Source organism: Amphibalanus amphitrite, unplaced genomic scaffold (assembly GCF_019059575.1).
Source record: "Amphibalanus amphitrite isolate SeventyFive unplaced genomic scaffold, NRLGWU_Aamphi_draft 002011F_arrow, whole genome shotgun sequence".
Classification (NCBI taxonomy): Eukaryota; Metazoa; Arthropoda; class Thecostraca; order Balanomorpha; family Balanidae; genus Amphibalanus; species Amphibalanus amphitrite.
In genome coordinates, this window is record NW_024883504.1 from 63,982 (window position 1) to 71,668 (window position 7,687).

Sequence of the window (7,687 nt, forward strand, 5' to 3'; positions counted from 1 at the left end):
TGCTGAGGCTTCCATTCATGGAAGCGTGTAAGCCCTAAAAATTGCAGACTATAGAATTGCCTATGTATTCAATGAAAATTGCATTCAATGAAAAACCGTTAGATGTTACAACCTTCGGACTTGCTAATGTTTCAGCCCAAAAATAGCAAGTCGTAAGGGTGTAGCTGCAGATGTAGCTGATAACAAGTCTGGATGGATGCAGATAGATTTTCTGATCTAACACGGACTGCTATACGCAAGGCCTATACGCCCTAAATACAAATACAAATGTATAAGCTGTCACGATGTGCGCGCACGTGCATCACCTGTTGAATTGTATTGTCCCGTTCCGACGCGATGCGGCGGCACGGGCGATACGGGGTGCCAGCACGGCGGTGGTCTTATTGGGACACGGGGCCTCTCTCGGCTGAGGTAGGTTAGGTAGCCCGCAACTACCATCCTGGGGCGGCTGCCGTCCACCCTGGTCTGATGTGGCCCGTTACCATGCTGTCCTTAGATGGCCGCCAATCGCTACCTCGAAGACACCAAGACTAGGGTAATATAACTGATATCATTACACCGGTGCGGTGTCAGCGAGGTCATTATGCACCGGCATGACGATCGTTACCGTCTTCGGAACCATTAGTTACTTTGTTGAATGATATCGGTAAAGTCGTGGCACAAATAAGATGAATATCGTGTGACTAAATCTTGGCTTCGTATTCCAGCCCAAAGCTTCTTCTTTACAGATATCATATATAATCATGGACGACCATTAGGATCAGTTACCTTTTAACATGCTTTAACTATGTGCAATACAGTATGCAATAGGTAGGTACCTACAAACCTTCATCAAACATGTTTTTATGCACGCTTATAGTGCTCATCCCTACAACAAATGCAGTCTCAATAGCATGACACAATTAAATTGGTTCGTTCAAAATTTGGAGCGTTGATAATGTAGGGTTTAACGATGACATTGGAATGAAAATTTTTTGACAGGTACCTAATTTATTTGAAGCGCTCGAACCAATTTATATGTAAAACATCATCAACGCATAAGCCGCATCATCGAAGTTACATTTGAAAGTAAAATCAACTATCATGTATTGTATACTCAGCCTTTTAAAATAGGTATAGCAACACCGTGAACAAATTTTAAAATGCAATATTAAGGTTCACGCCCACGCAATTTACGACGCAACAGCTGTTATGATTTCCACACTCAATGCTATCTACCATCACCTCGAGCCTGCTGATAATTCAATCAAACTTCCATCCCACCATTTCCTGGGTGTAATGTCCTCACCGGCGATAGAGGATATGGGGAGGCTCGCGCCTCATGCTTCATTCATGCCGATAAGCTAAGCCAGCTCGATACATAATTCATAACGGCTCGCGATCGTCCGAGCCATAACTGTTGTACCGGCACCGCGCCGTCCCGGGGCTCCGATCGCCGACCGGGTGGCCTGTGGCTGGGGCGGAGATTGGCTGTGGCTGGGCTGTGGGTGAGGCTGGCTGGCTGTGGCTGGGCTGTGGATGAGGCTGGCTGGCTGTGGCTGGCTGTAGATGGCTGGGCTGTGACTGGCTGGGCTGTGACTGTAGATGGCTGGGCTGTGGCTGGACTGTGGGTGAGGCTGGCTGGCTGTGGCTGGACTCGGACATGGTTGCCTTTGGCTGGCTGTGGTTGGCGGTGGATGAACTCGGGCACTCCTTTTCTGGAGCTGAGGCTTCCTGGCTGTGACTGGACCCGGGCTTGGTTGGGCTGTGGCTAGATGTGGCTGGACCAGGGGATGCCTTGGCTGGGGTCAAAGACTAGCTGTACTTTACTCCTGATCTCCTGGAGCTTGGGACTTTAAAGGGACCCTCCCACCTTCAAAAAAGTTAATGAATTGGCATGAAAGTGATGTCGCTCGGTTCAGGAAGAGCGAAAACGAATATCTACCAAATTTCATCGAAAAATATTCACCGGTTTTCAAGATATTAGACTTTTACTATTGTTTACTTTCTGGGATCTCCGCTGTTTCTAGCGACTTTATTTGAAAGTGCGGCATTTGTTGCGCGCAAAGCAGCATATACCACCGCGTGCTACCAAACGTTTTAGTAAAAGATTTAAAAATCGTTAGACCTCCGCTGACGTCACAAATTCTAAGGGGGCATACCAATGCATTAGCCCCTTAGAATCCGAAAACTGCAAGTTTGAAATTCCATATCTCCGAATTAAAGCATTTTTCGATGTTGTGAGTGCCCAAACCGGTATTTTCAGGCCATGGCCACCAATTTGGCTATCTCAACTCAAAACTAATGTTAAGGTGGGAGGGTCCCTTTAAATGCAAGATCCTCTGTGGTTGACATTTTACAAACCCATCGCCAGAATACATGAAAGAAATTTTTGAGCCAGGCCGTATTATATTGGTCCACTCCGAGTGCCGAACATTGATTTTAGCTAGCTGAATCTTCCGAAAGCACACACACACATTCACATACATCGACAGTATTATTGTTATCGTATATCAAACGCCGATCCGATATTAATTACTTCGGCCGATATTATACAAGCCGTTATTTTCCCTGTTGCTGCTCTGTGGTGCTGGAAACTTGCATACCTAATTGCAATTAAGTATGATCTGCCTGATTGCAAGCAAAATCACTTTATTTTTATTATACGCAGTTGCGCACAAACATGCATGACCCAACCCAATATTATATCGATTAATTGGGTCCGCTTTGTGCCAGGAGCGACTAGCCTCTCTCCGAATCATCAGACCACACTCAGTGAGCAGATGACCGATTGCATTCCAAAACTGTTCTGTCTAGACTAGCACATATTCACTATACATATTCACCAATCGCCGCGATATTATCGCCAGCTCAGCTTGGGGGTGCCGAGCTTCCTCGAAGCATCCACCTCTCGCTCCCACTGCCGTTACTACTGAGCGAGATAAACTACCTCGGGAGAGACCATTAGCTTGTTTTGACCATGCCACTCGGGCGGGAGGCGGGCCACGCCACCGGGGGTGGTGTGCTGCGCCTTTACGGGAGCCGAGGTGGTGAGCGCTCGTGCGGCGCCACTGTGAGCGGCAGCCGCTCATGTAAATCGTGTGTACTTTTCCTCGTCCAACATCTTTTGTTTTAGAATCGGTTGTTTTATTAGGCATGTTTCAAAGGGGCCACTACATGTTCTCAGATATTATGCATGTCCTTAGCATGACCAATAATCCTCACGAAATTATCCTCTCTCTCTCTCTCTCTCTCTCTCTCTCTCTCTCTCTCTCTCTCTCTCTCTCTCTCTCTCTCTCTCTCTCTCTCTCTCTCTCTCTCTCTCTCTCTCTCTCTCTCTCTCTCTCTCTCTCTCTCTCTCTCTCTCTCTCTCTCTCTCTCTCTCTCTCTCTCTCTCTCTCTCTCTCTCTTCTCTCTCTCTCTCTCTCTCTTTCTCTCTCCCTCCCTCCCTCCCTCCCTCCCTCCCTCTCTCTCTCTCTCTCTCTCCTCAACCCTGTCTGTCTCCCTCCCCCTGTCACTCACTCACAAAATGGTTTGCTATCAGTTGTCACTATAGGTATCGATTATCACTAGTCTTGGGATTTTTCGGATTCTCGCTTTTGAAACGTATACCCAGGATGACGTCTGGAAGTACCCTTGTTATTCCCTCTAAGCTCAAGCTTCATCAGTCCTCCCGGCAACCTCCCTGGAAATTCCTCTCCACGTAAGATACGACGTAATTGTTGGTTATCACCCTGCTCGCGTATGCACCTTTTGTGCAGCGTCCCTGGGCCGACCCTCGTCACTCGTCTCGCCGCCGGCAGATATACGGGAACAGAGACGGAGACGGAGACGGAGACGGTGATGACGGAGACGGCGGCGCCCCAAGGACCGGGCGCAGGACGGCGCCGCGGGCGGCCCGGCGGCCGGCCGGCGCTCGCTCCTGACCAGTCAGCCAGTGGCGGCGCGCGGAGCAGGAGCGGCGCGGAACGGCGCGCCGACAGCGCACGGCGCACGGCGCACGCCCGGCACACACGGACCCACTCAAGGTGAGGCTGCCGGAGCGACACTCACCGGAGTGACACTCACCGGAGCGACACTCACCGGAGTGACACTCACCGGAGCGACACTCACCGGAGTGACACTCACCGGAGCGACACTCACCCGGTGGCACTCAGTGAAAAGCGTGTGCGCCGCGGTGCCGTGTGCTATGTGTCGTTGCGCGGAAGTCAAGGTCGGACACTAGGAGTTCCCTCCCTGCACGCGAAATGGTGCTGCTGTATCAGGTACTGCGTTCTAGAGAGCATTGTTTGTGGGTTGTATGGACTCATTGTTCGCCCTGGGACTATTGTCTCGATGATTTGCTAAAGTCTCGTTCGGTTTTGTTTCGTTTACCTCGAGAGCATTGGAATTACCAACAACAATGCGAAACAGTAGACATTGGTCACTAGTCGTGCTTTCCCCATCCGTAGAATTCGCGACAATTTGAATTGTTCACACAATTTGACTAGGCACTGAATCAAGGAAAATGAATAGTTATTTTCAGTAAAATCCACTGGAGCCTCGGCCTGGAAAGCCATTTTGGTGAGTTTACAGAGTTAATGAGGCCGACTGAAATAAAGTTTGTGCAACGCGCACGAAAACGAATCTATGGGCCAACCGCCCAAGTCATTGACAACGGACGGATATTAGAAGTTAACAAGCGAATTGCATCATAGGACCGCTCAGATTTGTTCCACTTTCTTACGGTCGTTTGTCGGTTATAATTCATTGCTTTTGTAGGCACCGTTTTCCCAGGAATGAGTAAATGATTAATATTTTGCCTAGGCTGTTTTCTCGTATAATATTAATGGTTCGTACAATAATGAGCTTCACCAACCGGGACCAATTCGCATCCAGACCAAAAGCACTCCATTAACCTCGGTCGTTAGTGTCAAACAAACCAAATGTCCAAATTCACACTTTGCTGAATACCAAATAATTTGTAGTTAACAGGTCTTGTTCGGTCGTTAGCACTGAAATCAGCTGAAACTTTTCACCAATGCCAGGCACCGAAACTGCTTCGAGAGTGATTGACTGAGCCTCACCATAAACACTGCATATCTCTGGGCTCTGGCGAGAGGTTAGCGCATTTTTGCAAGTGTGTCTGGCTCTCTGCAGTGAAAGGATGCAGATATGGGCTCTCAGAGTCGCACTCCATGGTGAAGTCGGTGGATTTATTGCGCATTTATCGCTGCATAGATTCAAGTAAACGTTCGGTTACCGGGCTGCCTTTTTGAAATATCTCTGATTAGTTTGAAACTTTTACACTATTTATCAGATAATCAACAATCAACAGCGTTGTAATACAATAATAACTTACTCCACTTACCTACTATAATTCGAATAAGGACGCCTAACCTAAAATTCGTTACGCCCTGTCTGAAATTGCCAGTGTTGCTCCACCGATCGTCACGCGAAACAGTATACAGCCCAGCCAACGCAATGGCCCGGGGATAACTAAATTCAGCGATTCTTCGGCCTCAGAGTAAAGTCATAAACACTCACCTCCGAATTCAACCACGCTGGGTCTCTACATTTCGTGCTCAGTTTCCAGCTGGGACTCGTGAAGTAATTTTCAGTGTGGTGGGCGGAGAAGGCACGGTAGCCTGAGTATTTAGCACAGTATGAGTTACACAATCTGCATCGGCCTCTGGAGAAGGAAATGCATTCGGAGTCGCCCGAGAAAGGTTTTCATGAATTCCGAAAATGTAGTTGGCTTCCTCCCAGCCCACAGAAGCAGCTCATAGGTACTCTTTCAACCCGACCTGGGACCAGTTTTACTGTCGCGGTCTGCTCCACTTTCGTTAAAATGCTGAACGAATCTACTGATGTTTTCTATTCCTGGAATAACTGTGTGCTCTCGAAAGGCGATATGGAGCAAAGCCCGACTTGGTTATCTCCCACTTTCATCTATTCTAAGCGGTGACATGATTGCTGTTCAGTTTGGAATGCAAAGATATATTTGGCATGGCTAATTTTTCTTTTGTGGATGAACCATTCTCGATTGTTTTTGCGTCAACATGCCGGGTGGGCTTACTTTCAAGTTTCAAGTTATTACTTATGCTGATCCAACTTGCATGATACCACAATAAAGAACCTCGACTGATGCTGCCTTGTTCATATGTAGAACAGAGTTGTCCATCAGTAACCCAGGCCATCATCTCGCGGGGCAGCGCAACAACCGGCAACGTGTCCGGCGTGGGACGGAATACAAACGTCTCTTCCAATCGGCGCGATACCGCAGAGCGCGAACGGCTCACTCAGAAGGCTGTCAGCTTTGCATACAATGAACTGATCCCCACTCGGAATTTCAAATGGAGAGTCGCCTCTGTCGATAGGGCCTCATAAATACTCCACTGACGCCTGATGAGACGTGAACGTATTTCTGATCCAGTTCGAGACTGCGGGTCGGCTATCCGTATAGCGCTATTTTATAGCGCCCACGAGGGCATCCGCTGAGTGCTGAGTGTTGCATTGAGGTAAAATAAACCCAACCGATTTTTGTTAGTTAGTTACGGTCCTTGACATAAATCTTGTAGCTTTTTTTGCCCTCACATATTAATCCACCACTCCTGTAAGATACACTGTAGCCATCCAATTTATCCGCATTTTTTACTTATTGTATGCATTACAACATTACAAGCATTACATATGAGTAGGTATTGCATGCAAGTATTATAAGGAATTACATACAAACATGTATGTAAATACCCAAATGAGCTTTATCATATTGCACCACTAATGCAGCTGATGACACTAAGTTCACACCCTTTCCAGCCGTGTTTGAATTTAGAGCACTTTCGATGGACAAGATTTCGCATGTCGTTCCCGAGCTTCATGATTCGGCTGTTTGTCATTATATGAGCAACACCACACGCTCTATATGATAAATGTGGGTACCTATATTCATAATTATTTACGTACGATTACGTACGTCGGCACTCTCCCGTTCGCCCACCGTGGCGTAGAAGAGTGTGCTTCGCTGTTATCAATCGACTCCCCGTCGATCCGGACGGCGAAACTCGCTCGCGGCAGTGCGGGAGGGCCAGAGGGCCCACCGTCAGCCTAAAACACCGCTGTGCTCTCAGCAAGGGCAGGTAGACAGGCCCTTATGTAACGTGCTAAATATTTAACGGTTTGTGGTGGGCGCTCAATCGCCTCGGGGTGGTCGTTTGGAGAGTCCCGCGCCCCTGCGCGTGCTCGTTCAGTCGATTCTGGTATTTTATTCACGCTTGGCATTCGCGTGTGGTCCTTGTTTGATTGTATTTCCTGCAGGAGAAAATGCGGCTCGGAATAGAAGTATATGAAATAGTGAATGTGCTGCAATTGACTAAATGTGTGCTCTTGTATTATGGAGAGGTCATGTTGCGAGATGGCCACTTAACCCGCGCCCTGCTGGGGGTCCTGGATTTCCACGCCCTGCTGGGGGGGGGGGGGTGTTTGAACACCCCCCCCCTTGTAACTCGGCTCCTGGGCCACGTAGCGATACGCGGAAGGCGGCGTCCGAAAGAGCGTAAAAAATAATGACGAAATCACTTCGGTCAATTTTTTGGTCAGGTCAAAGGTCAGGTCACCAGAGGTCATTGAAGGCAAAATTTCGCCGATTTCCAGGTCGAATATCGAAAATTTCCAAGAAGCCAACGCATAACTCGGGAACCAATAGAGCTACAGCGCCGCGGAAAAGCGC